Raw genomic sequence first — 18637 nt, 5'->3', positions numbered from 1 at the left:
GCCACTGTATCGAACCTGCAAGCATCCTCAGTCTCTGACGCGACCGGCAGATCGTCGATATACTGAACCAGGACTGAGCTCCGGGGCATCACCAGCCCCTCTAAATTCTTTTTCAAACATTGACTGAAGATAGAGGGACACTCTGTATACCCTTGAGGGATCCGACACCATGTTAACACACGGTCGTCAATCCTAAATGCAAAAATATATTGGCTATCTTCGTGCAATGATATGGAGAAAAATGCCTGACAGAGATCTATAACTGTAAACCATTCTGCCTCACATGGTATCTGATATAATATAACAGCTGGATCCGGTACCACAGGACAACATGGGATCAGGATTTCATCGACCCTGCACAAATCCTGCACTATTCTGTACTTGCCACTAGGCTTATGTAGTCCCTTTATAGGTGAGTTACAGGGACTTCCTCTTATCTCCTTCAGAATGCCTTGCGCAATTATAGACTCGATTACAGGTCTTATTCCAGCCACAGTTTCCAGAGTCAATTTATACTGCAGAATTCATGGGAATTCAGCATTCGGTTTGATCTATATCTTAACAGGTTTAACCCCTTGGATCAATCCTATCTCCTCATCCGTGAAATCCCACACCTTCGGAGAAACCGAGTCTCTCAGTTCATAGGGTAAGTCCTCTATCGTGAGGACCACAAACATTTCGGGACACAAGCTCATATTGGCCATTTTAAAATCAGCATCATCATCATAAGTTTGCAACTCCACACCCCTTGGTGTGCAAGATATGGTACAATTTAGCTTATACAAAAGATCTCGTCCAAATGGACAGACTGGGCTGGAATCACACACAACAAATTGATGTTTGTCCTGGAAGGGTCCTATTCTCACAGGTAACTCATTTTTTACCGAGTTAGTCATTCTCAAATTGGTAATTCCCACCACTTGAATCGATTTTCCTGACTGGGATAACTTCTGTCCTTACTGTGGAGCATGCAGCTCCGGTATCTAACAAAAAGGTAACAGGATGTCCATTCACCTCTGCATCTACAAATGGTCCACTTTGATCCATTTCTAGGGCAGCACCCAAAGTGCACTCTCCCTGCACCCCCTCTGACAATCATGAGGATCTTGTATCTGATCCAATCTGTCTTGTATTTCAAAGTAAGGCACCTGATGATATACCTGATTACTTATGGGTATTCCGGGAGGTTGGGGAATCTGCATTTGTGACTCACATCCTCCCCCATTCATGGACCATGGTCTTGTTACAGTGTTCAAACCTTCTGTCATCTGTCCCTCTCCCTCATATTGCATTTGATTTGCTGGATTCAATCGACACTCGCGCTTCCAATGCCCGATTTTTTTACAATAATGACACTACCATGTTCCCTGAGTCAGTTAGGATAATAGGATTTAATGATCAAACTGCCCATTTTGGCCTACGGGGAACAGTTAGCCTTGCAATAGTGAAAAACGAAGTAGGCTGTAATTCACTATCAGGACATGCCACACACACCAGGGCATGTCCTACCTTTTACATACAATGCACCCTGCCCATGGGGGTACCTTGGGCCTACCTTAGGGGAGACTCACATGTAGAAAAGGGAACGTTTAGGGACTTGCAAGTGTGTGCACTCGCCAAGTCAACACGGCAGCCAGAGGCTGCGCACGGGCTCTGTGATGGCAGGCCAGAGTTACACTTTACAGGCTGTTTGTCTGGGTGGCACAATCCAGTGCTGCAGCCCACCAACAGCATTTGATTTATATGCCTTGGCACACGCAGTGCACTTTACTAGGGACTGACACATAAATCAAATATACCAATCATGGAAACACCAATCCACAACACATTTTATACAGGAGCACTTGCACTTTACCACTGGACCGCAGTGAGGATTGTGCGCAGAATCATTACACCAGAAAAAACAGAGTCAAAACCGTCAGGTCAGAAAGCAAAAAGTCAGGGGAAACACGCCAAAAGATGCCAAGTCTAACAACTTCTCTCAGAGGGAAATTTCCTGCTGTTCCCATCCCTTCACCTGGAGGCGGAGTATCTCCTATCACTTTCTTGGCACTTTTCTTTTTATACCATCTTTCTTCCCATTTATCTAGTTCTCTCCATGGTCACATTGCTATGATCAAATCTCTAATTTGTGCCTTTAATCCTGTTGTTCGCTTTTCTTCCAAGTCTTGATCAGTATAATTCAATCTACAGCTTCCCTGCATCAGTTTCGTCTTGGTCAAATCCACATAATACCTTCATGCCAACTGTACCAATGCTTCATGAGCTCGCTTTGCCTTTTTAGTAACATCCTTAGCTACAAATAGCAACTCACTTGGGTCATATGTTTCAATCCTATCCAATGGCAAATTCCCTTCTATCACTTCATCTATTTCAGCTTTTAATCGTACCACATCTATCACTGGTGCCTTCATTGCCACTTGTATGATTCTCTGACCTCTTTCACTTCCTGCTTCTTCCCTGCCACAACTGTGTGCTCTCCTTAGTTCTTTACCCTCCTCCATTCTCAAAACTGGGCGACTTTCTCTCTCACAACTTCGACTTCTCCAATGGTTACCTTAACACAAATTATGGGGTTCGAACATTACTCTAGGCGTTTCTCGTCTCATGTTCAAATCCTCTCTCTGTGTCATTGATTCCCTCACTGGTGGAACCCACATTCTGATATCTGACCTAGAATTTGCCAAAGCTCCTGTTCGTCTTCGTTCCGATCCACTGTGCATCCTTGATGGATCAGCCATAGCTGGAAGTGGAGTACTAGCTTCCACTGGCATCTGAGTCATTCCAGTTCCACTGATTGTAAGACTCCCTCCAGACATAGTCTTTTCTCCTCCTGTTTGCTGTTGACTTCCACGTGCCCTCTCTCTAGAGCCATACATTAAAACCACAGGTCCAATGGTAACTGGTACCGTTAGAGACTCTGGTAACCGCATACATGCTGTTTCATCTGGCTCAGGGGCTGAGTATCCTGCCCATCCAGATCCCCCTGGAATTCATATTCCCACTGAGAATTCTCCATCTTACTCCTGTTGTTTGCTCCTCTGAATCCATTCGACCCCCTCCTAAATCAATCAATCAATCAGAGTACTTGTAAAGTGTGCTACTCACCCGTGAGGGTCTCAAGGCGCTGAGGGGCTACTGCTCGAAGAGCCAGGTCTTGAGGAGTCTTCTGAAGGCGAGTAGGTCTTGGGTCTGCCGTAGGTGGGCAGGGAGGGTGTTCCAGGTCTTGGCGGCGAGATAGAAGGATCTGCCAACGGAAGTCGTTCGTTGGATGCGGGGGACAGCGGCGAGGGCGAGGCTGGCGGAGCGGAGCTGGCGGGTGGGAGGGTAGAATTTTAGTCTGCTGTTCAGGTAGGTTGATCCGGTGTTGTGGAGTGCTTTGTGTGCGTGGGTGAGGAGCTTGAAGGTGATCCTCTTGTTGAAGGGGAGCCAGTGTAGGTCTCTCAGGGGGGATGATGTGGCTGCGGCGGGGGACGTTGAGGATCAGTCGGGCGGAGGCGTTTTGGATGCGTTCTAGTCATCTTAGGTGTTTGACTGGGATTCCTGCATAGAGTACGTTGCCGTATTCCAGTCTGCTGCTAACGAGGGCCTGTGTCACTGTTCTTCTTGTTTTGGTCAGGATCCACTTGTAGATCCTGCGCAGTATGCGGAGGGTGTTGTAGCAGGAGGAGGCAACGCCGTTGACCTGTTTGGACATGGAGAGGGAGGAGTCGAGGATGAATCCTAGGTTACGTGCATGGTCGGTGGGTGTCGATGCTGGGCCTAGTGTGGTCGGCCACCAGGAGTCGTCCTAGGCTGAGGGGGTTGGTCCGAAGATGAGGACCTGCGTCTTGTCCAAGTTCAGTTTTAGATGGCTGCTTCTCAACCAGTCGGCGACAGCCTTCATTCCCTCGTGGAGGTTGGTTTTGGCGGTGTGCGGGTCCTTGGTGAGGGAGGGGATGAGCTGGGTGTCGTCGGCGTAGGAGATGATGTTGAGTTCGTAGTGGCGGGCCAATTGTGCGAGGGGGCATTTAGACATTGAACAGCGTCGTGCTGAGGGTTGAGCCCTGGGGGACGCCGCACAGATGTTGGTGGCTTCGGATCGGAAGGGTGGGAGGCGGACGCTCTGGGTTCTGCCGTAGAGGAAGGGTGTGGTCCAGTCGAGGGCCTTCTCTTGGATTCCGGCTTCTTGGAGGCGTGTCTTTAGGGTGCGATGGCAGACCATATCGAAGGCGGCTGATAGGTCCAAGAGGATGAGGGCTGATGTTTTGCCGTTGTCTAGTTGGCGCCTGATGTCCTCTGTGGTGGGGATGTCTCGGTGCTGTGGTTTCGTCTGAATCCGGACTAGGACGGGTCCAAGATGTTGTTGTCTTCGAGGTAGGGGGCCAATTGTATGTTGACTATTTTCTCGAAGACCTTAGCCGGGAACGGGAGCAGGGAGATTGGCCGGACGTTCTTGAGGTCCTTGGGGTCTGCCTTGGTCTTCTTGAGGAGGGCATTGGTTTCGGGGTGCTTCCAGCTTTCTGGGAATATCGCTGTTTCAAAGGAGATGTTGATGACCTTCTTAGTTGTGGTGCAATGGCTGAGTCTGCTTTGTTGAATACGTGGTGTGGGCACGGGTCTGACGAAGATCCTGAGTGGATGGAGTTCATGACCTTGCGTGTCTCGTTGTCGTTGACGTTGGACCAGGAGGTCAGGCGGTTGGTGCTGGTGGTGTTCGCAGGGGAGGTAGAGTCTGGTGTAGTTGGGGCGGTCGTGGTGTTGAAGCTGTCGTGGATGTCAGCGATCTTGCGGTGGAAGAAGGTGGCCAGTGATTCACAGAGTTCTTGTGAGGGCGGGATGTCGTTGGCGCTGGGGTTGGAGAGTTCCTTTAAGATGCTGAAGAGCTCTTTGCTGTCATGTATGTTGTTATCCAGGCGGTCTTTGAAGGAGGATCTCTTGGCTAGTCTGATGAGGTGGTGATGTCTGCGGGCGGCGTCCTTGTGGGCTACGTGGCTGTCCGGTGTGTGTTCGTGGAGCCATTTCTTCTCCAGTTTCCGGCATGCACGTTTAGAGGTCTGGAGCTCGTTGGTGAACCAAGTGGCTCTCTTGCTGGCGTGGTTGTTGGAGGGTTTATTTAGCGGGGCGAGCGTGTTGGCGCAGTCGTCGATCCACTGTCTGAGGTTGCAGGCTGTGGCGTCTGGGTTGGTGGGGTCGGTGGGTGGGTTCTCGGCAAGGGTGGTGATCAGCTGGTCTTCGGTGACTTTGGTCCAGCAGCGGCGAAGCAGCTGTTGGGTGCGGTGGTGCGTGGTCTGTTTTTTGAAGGTGAAATAGATGCAGCTGTGGTCGGTCCAGTGGAGTTCGGTGGTGTGGTTGAAGGCGACGTGGGTGCTTGTGGAGAAGATGGGGTCCAGCATGTGGCCGGTGGCGTGGGTGGGTGCGGTGACGAGTTGTCTGAGGCCGTGGTTGGCGAGGTTGGCAATCTGGGTGGCGGAGTTGGTGTTGTTGTTCTCGAGGTGGAAGTTCAGGTCCCCGAGGAGGATGTAGTCCTTGGAGGCGAGTGCGTGAGTGCTAGCGAGGTCGCTGAACTGAGCCCAGGGTCCGGGGGTCTGTAGACGAGTGTTCCTCTGAGGATGATGTTGGGGACGGTGTGGATCCGGAGGTGCAGGTGTTCGGCTGTGTCGTCTGCGTGGGTGGCGACCTTGAGGGTGGACTTGTGGACGATGGCAATTCCTCCTCCGATTCCGTTGGCGCGATCCCTGCGGGTGATCTTGTAGCCATCCGGGATGGCTATGGCGATGTCGGGTGCCAAGGAGTCGTTCCACCAGGTCTCGGTCAGGAAGGCCACGTCTGGGGCGGAGGTGTCGAGCAGATCCCAGAGCTCGACGGCGTGTTTGTGTGTGGAGCGGGTGTTGAGGAGTAAGCAGCGGAGGTGGTTGGGTCCAGTCCTTGGAGGTTTGGTGGCTCTGTTGCAGGTGAAGCTGCAGGTGCGGCAGGAGAAGGGTCCGTGGATCCGTTTAGGGGCGGCCTGGAAGCAGGTGTGGTTTCGGCCGGCATTGAGTGCGTGGAGGGTGCTGGCATCGTCGCGGAGTCTGGTGTTGTGGCATTCGTGGGTTCCAGGGGTTCTGGCGCTGGGCTCGGTCCAGGCGTGGACGGGCGCAGACGGGCTTGCCTTAAGCGCACCTTCGGCGCTTCAGCCGCGCTGCCGCACAGCGTCCAGCATAACTGGGGAATTGAGAGGGATGAGCAGCTGGGAGGCGGGAGGCCGGAGCAGCGAGTGGGCAGGGGGCGAGGCACAGGTGGGGAAAAAGGGTGGTACAGAAGGCAAAAGGGCACAGAGGGGGGAAATGAATGAGTGGCACAGAGCCACAAAAACGGGGCACAAAGGCACAAGGGGCACAAAAGGGGGGGAACGAGTGGCACAGAGCACAAAAACAAGGCACAGAGGCAAAAGGGGCTCAAGAATGTGCTCTGTGGGGTCAGAGAGAGGGGGAGCAGTGGCACAGAAGCCAAGGACAATTACCAGCGAGTCGGCAGCGGCAGCAGGGGCACACAGCCAGACCTGCGTGGAGGGGGAGCGACCTACCAGGAGGGTCAGGGGTCGCTTCTTCTGATTGCTGTGTTTTCTCCGGCTCCAACCTAGAGCCACTAGATGGAGGACGTTCTGCTATCAGTCTTTCAAGGAAACTATCATCTGATCACTGTCCTCCTCTGTCTTACTCTGTCCTTTAGAACCTCTTTTTAGCAATCTAAATGGATATAAGCGCTCTCCCTTCAATTGTGCATCCCACCTAGCATCCTCATATGCCTTATTGCTTTCTTCATTCTTCCCTGTGTATCTTCTCTTCTCTTTGCTATTGCTGCTCTCATTCACGCATGTAATGCCTCAAATTGCGTCGGTCTAGGCGGAGGTTTCAGAGAAGACATCACTCCTATCAGCTGGTACAGCACCTCCATCCGAAATGACCCATAACGAGGGAATGCCAATTCTCCCTCTATCTCTGTAATTTTATGCCAATTTTGCAGCCACACTATAGTATGGAGTCCTACATGGGTTGCCATGTAATGTGCCAGGGTATCCTCTGGTGGAGCTTCTTCTCCCACCCAAGTTACCACCCTTGTGTCACCTCTAGACAAATCACGCAACACCTTAAAACATTTCATTGTCAAAATCAATTATTTGCAATCCAAACTTCAATATCTAACTCCGGACGAACTTCCACCAATCCCAGCGCGGCGTTACACCAACTGACCTATCCCAGCACGGCACGCACTGACTTCACAACTCCCTCTTAGTAGCAGCTTACCCTCCTTTACAATTCCACTTCGTACACTCGCTCACACATTCGTAAACAAGTAATGGAATATACAAAAGTCATTAAACCAAAGTAACTGCTTCCTAACACAGCCACATTAACATACAGTTACATAAAAAAGTAATTGTCCATCCGCTAAAAGATCGATAGAACACTTTTACAAGAACATTCGTCTGCTGTGACACCCTACCTGCGTTGGTCACTCGATCGCCATAGTCCATCTCCCGTACCTGAGGTTTTCTACTGTGACGTACTCTTACATTCACACAAAGTTCCCTATCACAAGTGAATCGTCGATAGCGCTTATTGACACCCACAATTTTGATCGGACAATCACAGATACAAAACTATCCCGGGATCTTGGACTTCTCTTGAGTCCGCTCACCAAACTTCCTGATCTGCACGTGTACAGACCAGTAAACCGATTAACGCACAATCACCCAACTTCGCAAGACATCACACAATTAATTCATCACCGCAATCTAGCACACCACACAGTTTCATACTCATTCTACCACCGCTTCCGCCCCACCATCAGCATCCGCCGACCTTCACCAATTGTTCTCCGTTTTTACTCTAAATCCCTCATGCTCCCCTCACTTTAGAGGCAAACCATCCTCTGTTACCATTTGATTACACTAAATTTAGTCCTTGCCTTCCCTACTAAATTCAACACCGATGTTCTTTTATTTGCTTGCTGAAAGTGGTGAAGGGGAGTAAATAATTCAAGATTATACTTACAATGTAGTCATGCTTTAAGGACCACAGACTCCTAATTTCTGTTGATGGATTCTATTATAAGGTCATAAATAATTGAATATAAACACACCTTAATATCAGAGACTATAGGCACATGAAAATCAATACAGAGCTGAGTCTACGAATATAATTCATTCGGCATAAAAGGCATAATGTGATGAACTCCAAAATCAAAATGCAACACAGAATTAAAGCTGAGTCCAAATCCTTTTTCATGAGGAAGGAAAACACTGCTCTCAATGAGGGTCCTGCCTATATCTCTTATATCATACCCCAAAAGTGTCAGCACGTGTTGACTTCCTAAGAAGTACTCACGTCAAATGGGTCAGATAGCTTAAGGCTATGGAGCTCGCTCTATGATGCTCCTTCTCTTCCGAAAAATGCAGCAGTCTCCCTTCAATGTCCCTGCACATCATACAAAAAGACAATGTTCTGCCCCCAATATATCACATAAAAAAACTTTTCATTCTCACCTCTCTGTACTTTTCTACAGGAGCCGTGTTGTTCAGCTCCTGCTCTGTGGCCGTGGTTCCCAGATCAGCTAGACACGAAAGGTGTCCTCCCTTTTCGCCTTCTAGTCTTCTTCAAAGTCATTCCGGGTATATCCTTTAATCTAAGAATAACGAGGTCGAATTCCTGCACCTGCAGTAGGATGAGAACATACTGTCTTCACATACAAAAGGATTCATCCAATTAATTCTTGGACAACCAAAGAATATAATAAATTATATAAATTAACAACAACCTGCAGTTAGGGCCTACAGTGCAGGCAACTTACATAAAAAAACGTTTCAGTCTCATCTGTCTGTACTTTTCCACAGGAGCAATGTTGTTTAGCTCCTGCTCTGTGGCCTTGGTTCCCAGATCAGCCAGACACGAAAGGCGTCCTCTCTTTTCGCCTTCTAGTCTTCTTCAAAGACATTCTGGGTATCTCCTTTAATCTAAGAATAACAAGGTTGAATTCCTGCACCTGCAGAAGGATGAGAACATACTGTCTTCGCATTCAAAAGCATTAATTTAAATAATTCTTGGGCAACCAAAGAATATCGAAATTAACAACAACCTGCAGTTAGGGCCTACAGTGCAGGCAAATTTAACAATACACGGTTACATGGGTATAATATCATCCTGCACATTAAGCATACAGGAATTATAGACTCTTGTAACACATACAAAGTCCTACTTAAATGTGCACACTACATTACAAATGCTCATGTGACATGAATAAATGCATTTTAATAAGCGTAAAACACAGCATACGACAGAATATATGTGAGTGCATTTAAACCATGAATAAAACACACCCCTACAATTGAGTGCTGTAAGTGCTCTATCACTAGTGATCGAATAAACTTGACTTGACTTGATTTACCAGAACTGGTAAACCTGGGCATGTGGCAAAATGGTACTCCTTCCCTGGGGAGGTGTAACCAGGAGAAATATATTTATTTCTCCTTGTTACTTCCTCTTTCTAAATGTGTTGCATTCTACAGCACACATAGAAAGAGGAATATGCCTCTCTGGATTGTTATTGTACAGGAATGTGCTCCTTCCTGAATAAAAGCAATGCTGCAAGCAACACAAGCACCCTTGCACAATGGTGCAAGGGTGCACTATAGTGCAGGAGTGCACCATGGTGCAAGGGTGCCTGCTTTGGTGCTAGGCAGCTGAAACAGCACCAGCGTAGGGAAAAGGACGGAAATGCATCCTATCCAGTTAAATACAGCACATTGCTGCCCTTTCCTTGTGAAACAACGCAGGGCAGCAAGGTGACTTGTCTGTTTTGACAAAGTTTAACACTTTTCCTCTCAGCATAAATGCCTAATTGGAAAAAGAAAAGAAAACATTTGTGCGACAGGATGCCTTACTCGAGGAGGTGTAATTTTTTGTTGAAAATCCCTGTCAGTTGGCAGATAGGAATGGGCTTCAAAATGTATGGGTGTTACCCTAGATATGCCGACGGAGCACCTATGGTATGCTGTCTTGATACAAAGTAGTACAAAACAACACACAATGCTAATTTGCGTTTTTCTAGGTTTTTTTTTCAGTGATAAACTTATTTTGAGTGAAAAAATGGTTCCCATTTCAGCCTTTTGTGTTGGTTGAGTGCCACTTTTTTTAAGCAAACCCAGCGCAAAGTGTTAATAAATGTTAACAATATCTTAGAACAATGCAACTATTCGGAACAGCCGGCGTTGACAGAAGAAGGTGGGCTGTGAGCATGCCTTAATCTGGAAACGCATGGTAAGAGTAGCAGGTTTGGGGTGGTTCTGACTTTTTTTTTTTTACAGAGTTTTTTATAGAGCGCAAACTAGACCCGAACCGAATCAGGTATCAGAGCGCTTTACATATTTTTCCAGTTACGTTACATGAGGACACCCTTTCATTTTCGGCACGGGGAGATTAAGTGATTTGCCCAGAATCACAGGAGGTTTTGGCGTCGTTACCGAGACTCGAACCCGGGTCCGAGGTCGAGCGCCCTAGCCGTCAACTCCTCTCCCCATTATCTCTACATTGAGAGATAATGGGTTATCTCTACATTGAGAGATCCTCCTGAACTCAGTTTGATCCATGTATATTGCCCAATATCTGGAGATTGGATGGGGTTTCAGGACCACTACAAGGACGAAAACCTAGAATTAAGGGAAGGAAATACACGGTTAAAATTATGATAAAATAAGTAATGTACCACAGCTCATGTCAGTAGTCAAGGAACCCCTACTTAATAAGCTCCTACCAAGGTTGAAGAAAGAACTGATTCTGGAGATGTTAGACGATCCACCGTGAAAAAGTCAGATAGCTTTACAGTCACCGAGTAGAGGAAATCTAATCACTGCAACATCACAGACTGTGAAGAGAGCAACACATCTTTTATTCTGCACAGCAAGGGATTAAGACACTACTACTCAGACATAAAACTTTATTCAATGCCTGCCACTCATTAGCCAAAAGGCAGCCGCCAAAGTCTATGAGTGATAGCAGAGGTAGCTGAATTATGGACTGTTTATCCTTTAATCATAAATGAGTGCTATTATATATCAATTTCAAAGCTGGTGTCAATTGAGGAAGGTGCCTATTAATTGTTGGATGGAATGGGCAAGGACTCAAATAATTTTTTGAGGAGTAGTTGTTTCATCCATTGTCTGAAGTAATGGATTTTAATGCAAGCGGATATAGTAGGTCCTCTTTGCACATGTATATCATTATCCTGGGGATGATTCACAAAAACATTTGTGAGTATGAGAAGCAGTACTACAGGAGTATGTTTTTTATGTATTCTTCCATGCCTTTTTGAATCTGCCTTGACGTGTCCAACTCCCTATTAGTAAAGGGGCAAAGAGTGCACAGTCCTTTCCATTTGTACTACAATTCCCTGAAAATTCTCATGTTTTCCTATTTTTGGTGTTTTGTGGCAATAACACAAAGGCATGTAAGAGTCTGTAAAAGAGTACTACAGGGGTACTCAAACGTTTCTTTGTGAATAGGTCTCTGTGTGTCTGTATGAAGTTGAAATTAACTAGTGAAGAATTATTTGCATTTTTTCTTCACAGTGAATTTTTCATTGTATTGCCGATTGGCGAGGTCATTAAACACTACCACCCTGAAACATACAGAAACTTAGACCCAAAGTTATCAAGGGCTTGAGTTGCACTTGCATCATGCAAGCTGACAGAAGGCAACGCAAGCCCTTAAATCAGTTTTATTAAACCACACAGAGCCAGATTGCATGACTCTGTGTGGCTTAGTAAATCTGTAGTAATGCAGGACAGCGCAAGTTGCTGCCTTGCGTTGCTCTTTCAAGGAAAGGCATTACATGGGCGGAGCATGGGTGTTTCCACACATCCACCAATGGTTTTGGTGCATTCCCAGATTTACTAAGACTAGTAAACCTGGGAGTGCGTCATAAGTGTATGCCTTCTCAACAGAGGCATAGCAAGGAGAAATATGTTTATTATACATAGAAAGAGGAAATGGCTCTCAAAATTGTTTTTGTGTAGAAAGGTGTCCCTTCCTGCACAAAGACAATCCTGGCTGTAATACAGATACCAGTGCACCATGGCGCAAGTGCACCTGGGTTGGCATTTGGCAGTCACCAGTGTAAAGAGAGAGCAGGAATGTGCCATATGTCAGTAAATATGGCACATTATGCTCTCTCCATTTGACGGAGTGCAGCGCATCTCAGCAAGTTGTGTTGCTGTGTTGTTCCAAATGTTTATAAATCTAGCCCAAAGGGCCTGATTATTGCTGCTCGCAAAATTGATATTGTTGCGCAAAAACCTGTTTATAAGTACTCACAATTTTTAAAGCATTTATTAAAAATAAATTCTCCAATCTTTTTTTATTTATGTATGGCATTCATAAAACTCTACATCATGTCCTTGTGCCAACTCCCCCTCAGGGATGCTGCCACTTTCCTCTGCTCACCACTGGCCACCGCTCCCGCCTTACTGTTGTCACTTCAATTTGCTTTTCTCTGTGCATGTTTAGCCATTAGGGGGCATAATATCAAGAACGGCATTACAAATTATCGCCTGTTTAGCCGCAGAAAACTGCAGCTAAAGCGGCGATAATGGGCTTGATAATATGCCCTTGAGAATTCCAATAGAAGTCCATGTTCTGGTGTGAACATGGGCTTCTATTGAAATTCTCCAGGGCATAATATCAAGCCCATTATCGCCGCTTAAGCAGCAGTTTTCTGCCGCTAAACCGGCGATATTTTTAACACCGTCCTTGATAATATGCCCCTACATTTCCTGTTAGTTAGCCACTTTGCTTTGTTTCTTTTTATCTGTGCCAGCTTAGTCATTTCCTTTCCTACTTAGTTAGCTCTTTCTTATAGTTCACTGGTTTTGATGCTATTAACTTTTTTTTGCATTTATAGCAAGCCAGCCAGCCTCACCACTCATTTCCTGCCGTTTTTGCCTCTCCCCATCCTGCTTCCTGTCGCATAGTGATTTCCCTCTCCCAGAACCTACTTAATGGAGGCCACAGGGGTTGTGTGAAGCAGCCTGGCCACCAGGGCACCAAAGGCAAGCCTGTCTGTGCCTGTATGTGCCTGGACCATGTCCAGTGCCAGGATGTCTGGACCTCCGGCCACCCACCGATACTCCATCACAAAGCTCCTGGCCCTGGATCCCAGATTCTGCAACAATCTCTGCTGCATCACTTCTCCCCAATCAATGGAGGGACTCTACATCTGCCACCAATTAACATACAATGCAGGACCTCCTGCCCACACAGGAATCCTCGCCATGCCCAACCCCGCAGACCACAAACACCCCGGAACAGCTCCAGTGCATCTTGTTCAACGCCCGGTCCCTCTGCAAGCATGCCAGAGTAATCCACCCTCACCTCGACGTGATCTTCATCTCCGAGACCAGGCACAGCTCCTCTTCAGCCCCCGACATCGCAACGCCCACAGGCTAAAAGATCATACACCGGGATCACATCAACAAACATTCTGGAGGCATCCCCATGGTCCACAAAGAAACTCTCCACCACGGAAAATGGCACCACACTGATAATGGAACATCTCACCTTCCAAATTCAAACTGACTGTCAGGGACTGTCCGGGACTATGTGGGGAACACAGTCAGGGACTTGGACAAGGACTGGGAACTGGGTAGAAGACGTACACAGAAAGGAGGAGTACAGTGCTGCCCAGGATCAAACAGGGAGTCAGAGGAGAAAAGGGGATCAAAAGGGGAAGCCTGTACAAGTGAACAAGATGGGTAAGACTCAGAAAGGAAGGGCACTCACAAGGCAATTTAGCATTCAGACTAACTACACCCAGGACGGACGTGCAAGACATATATATAATACAACATTAACAATAAAGGGGGTATGGGGTAAAGCACTCAGGAGCTCCACATGGTAAGACTGAAGCTCAGTAAGTTTCTTACCCGCAATTGTTGTTACAGATACTGACTGCAAATACCCACATGTAGGATATGCATGCAAAGGCACAGGAACGCGCAAGGCTGTAACAGCAAAGGTGTAGAACTAAACACAAGCACAATATACAAGGAGCTAGCAAGGAGGAGTGCTTAACAGGAAAGGAAGGAAATGACAGGGCACACTTGGCAGAAAGCAGGTAAAAAACATACAAGGTAACAGAAGTAAGACAGCAGAATAGAAAGGCAGCAAACTAGAACTGGAACCAAGGAAATGGAAAGCAAGGCAGGGACTGGAAACGGATATACAGAAGGGGAGGCTACGAGGGTATACTAGAATAGTGCAGGTTAAGAAATCAAGAAAACAAAGTAGCATAGAAGGCAGAGCTGGGGCAGGAACAAGAAGTGAGCTAAGGCTCAGGAGTCAAGGCAGCACTGCAGACAGTGCTAGTTCAGGAACAGGGAAATTACTAGAGCTCAGGAGTCAAGGTAGCACTGCAGGCAATACTGGTTCAAGGAAACAGGACATAGCTACAGCTCAAGAAACAAAGAGTCAAGAGAGCACTGCAAGCAGTGCAAATCAGGAACAAGAAATAGCTAAGCCCAGGAACAAAGAATACCTAAAGCTCAGGAACTCAGGAAACAAGGTAGCACTGCAGGCAGTGCTAATTCAGGTACAGGGAATAGCTATAGCTCAGGAACTCAGGAAACAAGGTAGCACTGCAAGCAGTGCTAATTCAGGAGAAGGGAAACTGCTGCAGTTCTGGAACAAGGAATACTAAGGCTATGGGGTCAGGGTAGCACTGCAGGCAGTGCTAATTCAGGAACAGGGAAAACAGCAGCAGGTCAGGAACAAGGCATAATTAAAGCTCAGGAAACACTGGAAATAAGAATAGCAAAAGCTCAGGGAACTCTAGAAACAAGGATTGGTCTAACCGGTAAACAGCTACAATGACCAACCTTTGCCTGAAGGGAGCTGGGGCTTAAAAGAGCTCACAGTAATCACATGCAGCTGGTGTGTGCAGACTAGCAGCAGCCAGCCACAGGTGAGCTAAATTCCTCCACCCATCCTTGGCCTGCAGGGGTGGTGTTGGACTTGGGCCTTAGGGCAGGTTCACCCCTAATCTTTTTGCATTTATTTGTGACCCTGTGGTAGTGATTTTTGGGTCTTGGCGCACTTTTTCCCTGTGTCCCAGAGTAAAGTGCGTGCGTGTAGTATGGCTGGCCTGCCCTCCCATAGGAATGCATGGAGAATGTGTGTGTCCATGTTAGTTCCTGATGTGTGGGGAGTGCAGGCTCGAATTTGGTATGTATGAACTCGTGAGAATGAATGCTGCGCAATGGTATGTGCGGCTTGTATGTGTCTAGAAGGGAAGTGCTGGACATTGATGTATGTGTGCAGTGAGGATACTGGAGTGTGATTGGGTGGAGCTGGCTGGCATGCCAGGCTCCAGGAAGTCTGGATGGGTCTGCCCGGTGGTGAGTGTGAGTTCAGCATGAGTGATGGTGGGAGGAATGCACCTGGGTCCTGAAAGGGCTGGGTTTTTCCCCACACAATGCTGGCTCCGCCCCCCTGTGGTTTGTCTAACGACCCAAGCCTCCCCAGTGAATGAAAGGGGTGGTTGGGCCATCAAGGGTACTCCCCAGCCAGCTGCAACTGGTTTTCCCCCCACCCTGCACCTCCAAACAAAGTATTTCTTAGTATAAAAATGGGGCTGTGTCCCCACAGAAGTTGTTCTACTTTTGGATCCTTGCCAGAGGGGGCTGTTGCTGCTGCTGGGGCCAATAGGACCGCCACTTGGCTTGTCTCCCTGCCTGGAGACCCAGTGTGCTGGCTCTGGCCCTGCCTTGCCCCCCTGCCTGCCTAAAAGGACTTTGCTTGTGGCCAGAGCGCCTGGAAGTGCTTTATTTTCCCCCTTAGCGCTGAGCGCGCTTCTCTGTGCCTTGGGAGCGCTTTATCGACATTGCCGGTGCCCACCCGGCATCAGAGCCGATTTGCCGATTTTTGCGCAGAGCGAGTGCCCACCTCGCTTTATATTTAGTATTGGACGCCGGTGCCCACCCGGCATTGCCCCGCTGTTATTTTATTATTTAAAGCCGGAGCCCACCCGGCATTGCCCCGTGGTTTCACCGCCACAGCCCGGGACCGAGAGAGTGCAGCCGCTGACGTCACCTGGAGAGCCGCGCTGTGATTGGTCACAGCTGCCGGAGGCTCGCTGGGCGACTCGCGCTGTGATTGGCTGCGAGAACCGAGGAAGCAGGAAGCAGCCTGCCGCGTCTCGCCGAGGCTCCCGAGTGCAGGGGAGCCCCGCCCGCGGCCCCAGCGCGCCGTCCAAGAAAGGAGAAGCCGGCCGTGTCTCCCGCCTCCCGCAGCACCAGTGAAGTCCCGGTGAGTGCGGGGGCGGGTTCTTTGTGGTTCCTCGAGCGGCCCCGTTGGGAAAGGGCCGCTCCAACGTGGGCAGCATTTCTTTGTGGGAGCCAAGGGCTCCGGGGGCATTTTATCGTTACGAGCCTGCAAGGCTCCAGGGGCATTATCTGTCTTCGAGTCCCCTGTGAGGGACTCCAACGTTCCGCCCCAATTGCGAGGGAGCCCCGAGAGGCTTCAGGGGCACATCTGCATTTTCGAGCCCACGAGGCTCCAGGGCCCCGCAGGTGTTTATTGAGCCCTGAGAGGCTCTTGGCCCCAGTTGTTCGTTGAGCCAGAGAAGGCTCACAGCGCCCACATTTGTTCTAGAGCCCCAGAGAGGCTCTTGGGCGCCATTCATTGTTCTTGAGCCCACGAGGCTCCAACGTTGCCCAGCCCTATTTACAACTGTCCAGCACTTAGTGGACAGTTGCTACGTTTAGGCTTTGTGTGCTGTGCTGCCTGCGCAGCTTCCCTGACATTGAGACTCAGGGCATTCCAGCCCTTGCGAGGCCAGTTGGCCTGAGGGACAGATCTAGTGGTGTGCCATGTGCACCCTGCGCATTGTGATTTACTTGTGAATTTGATTCCTGCGCAAATGTTCTACCTGCACCTCTGAATGTGTTTTAATGTTTCATGTGCAATTGTTTGTTTTATCACCTTTGCTAAAAGTGACCTGCTTGGGTGATTCTTTATGCGTTTATTCCCCTTTGCTAAAAGTGACCTGCTTAGAGGAATTTTTGTTTTTACCTTTGCTAAAAGTGACCTGCCTAGGTAATTGTTTATGTTTTATCCCCTTTGCTAAAAGTGACCTGCTTAGAGGATTGTTTGTTATTACCTTTGCTAAAAGTGACCTGCTTAGGTAATTGTCTATGGTTTATTTCCCTTTGCTAAAAGTGACCTGCTTAGAGGAATGTTGATGGTTTATTGCCTTTGCTAAATGTGACTTGCTTAGGTGATTATTTTAGGTTTCCTTCCCTTTGCTAAATGTGACTTGCTTAGGTGATGGTTTTCCTTCCATAGGTCCTGATGATAAGGTCCTAGTTCCCTGCGTGATTTCCCTACAGTGTTTAGGGTGGCGTAGGAGGTATTTTCCCTTTACCAGTAATTACTGGTTGTAGGCTACATTTACTATTTCTGTGTTACAGTCATTATATGTTTATGTGCTAAGTGTTATACCTACAAGTGCTATTTCTAAAAAGTGCATACCCCTGACAGTGGTCCAGGTGGCCCTGTCCTGTACATAATCCCTTGTAAATCTTGCCCGTGCCTGTTGGCACATTGTAAAGTGTGTGTGTTATCTAATGTGTTTTTATTATTACAATACAAAGGCTATTTTTGATATAACCTTGTGTGGAGTTTCCTTTGTGGTGGGCCTAGGGTGTTGTCGCTGGGGTGCGCGCGCAAACGCTTTACACATCGCCTCCGAGGCTAGCCTTGCTGCTCGTGCCACGTTACCTAGAGGGTGAGCAGGGGTTGCCTTGGTGTGTGACTCCCTTGCCCTGACCTTGGAAATGGTGATCCCTGACTGACCTTGGCGCGAGCCTTGGCCAGCCAGAGGTCCCGTTTCTAACATTGGTGGCTAGCGGTGCGGATTGGACTTGCGTTTGCGCTGTACCACAGTGGCGACAGGCCACACTTCAAAACTCTGCAATTTTAGATAACCACATTTTGGGGATTATTGTTTTTTAGGGAAGTTCAGTTTTGCTTCTCCTGAAAGGTGTCATTTTGTGATTTGTGTCCAGTACATTTGTTCCCCGCCCTGCTTCCAGAGTTTGGTACCTGTGTCACTTGTGGTCAGGTTGAGAAAATCAGGGGTGGTAGAAACTGCCTTACCGGTCCGAGGGGAGGGTTGTGTGTGAATGAGTGGTGTGTTACACTGGACAGTGGAGTGCAAGTTCTCTGAGATAGGAATCTTGCTGAATTGTGTAATTGTATACTCCTGTGTAAGCTCAAACCCCCAGGTTCCCTGTGTCAAACTCTTCTTGAGAACGTCCGCCAAAATGGAGCCTGCTTTTGATCTCAGTGATCTAGTTTGGTACAGTATGCAGGAGTTGGAAAGGTTCTGTAGAGAGAGAGACATAGGGGTGGATGAGTCAGATACTCAGAATCAACTTAGGAACCACCTGGTTCAATGGTATATGGATCAAAGGGATCTTGAGCACAGTGAGAGAGATAGGGCCCGGGCCTCACGCCAGGACGGTGGTGAGTCTGTGGAGAGCCCTGAAGAATGTGAGTTGTAGGATGATGACAGTGGATGGATATCAGCAGATAGTGAGGACCCCATAGATAGGGAGTCCCTTGCT

Source organism: Lissotriton helveticus, chromosome 6 (assembly GCF_964261635.1).
Source record: "Lissotriton helveticus chromosome 6, aLisHel1.1, whole genome shotgun sequence".
In the NCBI taxonomy this organism is placed as follows: Eukaryota; Metazoa; Chordata; class Amphibia; order Caudata; family Salamandridae; genus Lissotriton; species Lissotriton helveticus.
The sequence above is the reverse complement of the archived record's forward strand: the minus strand, read 5'-3'. Positions refer to the sequence as shown.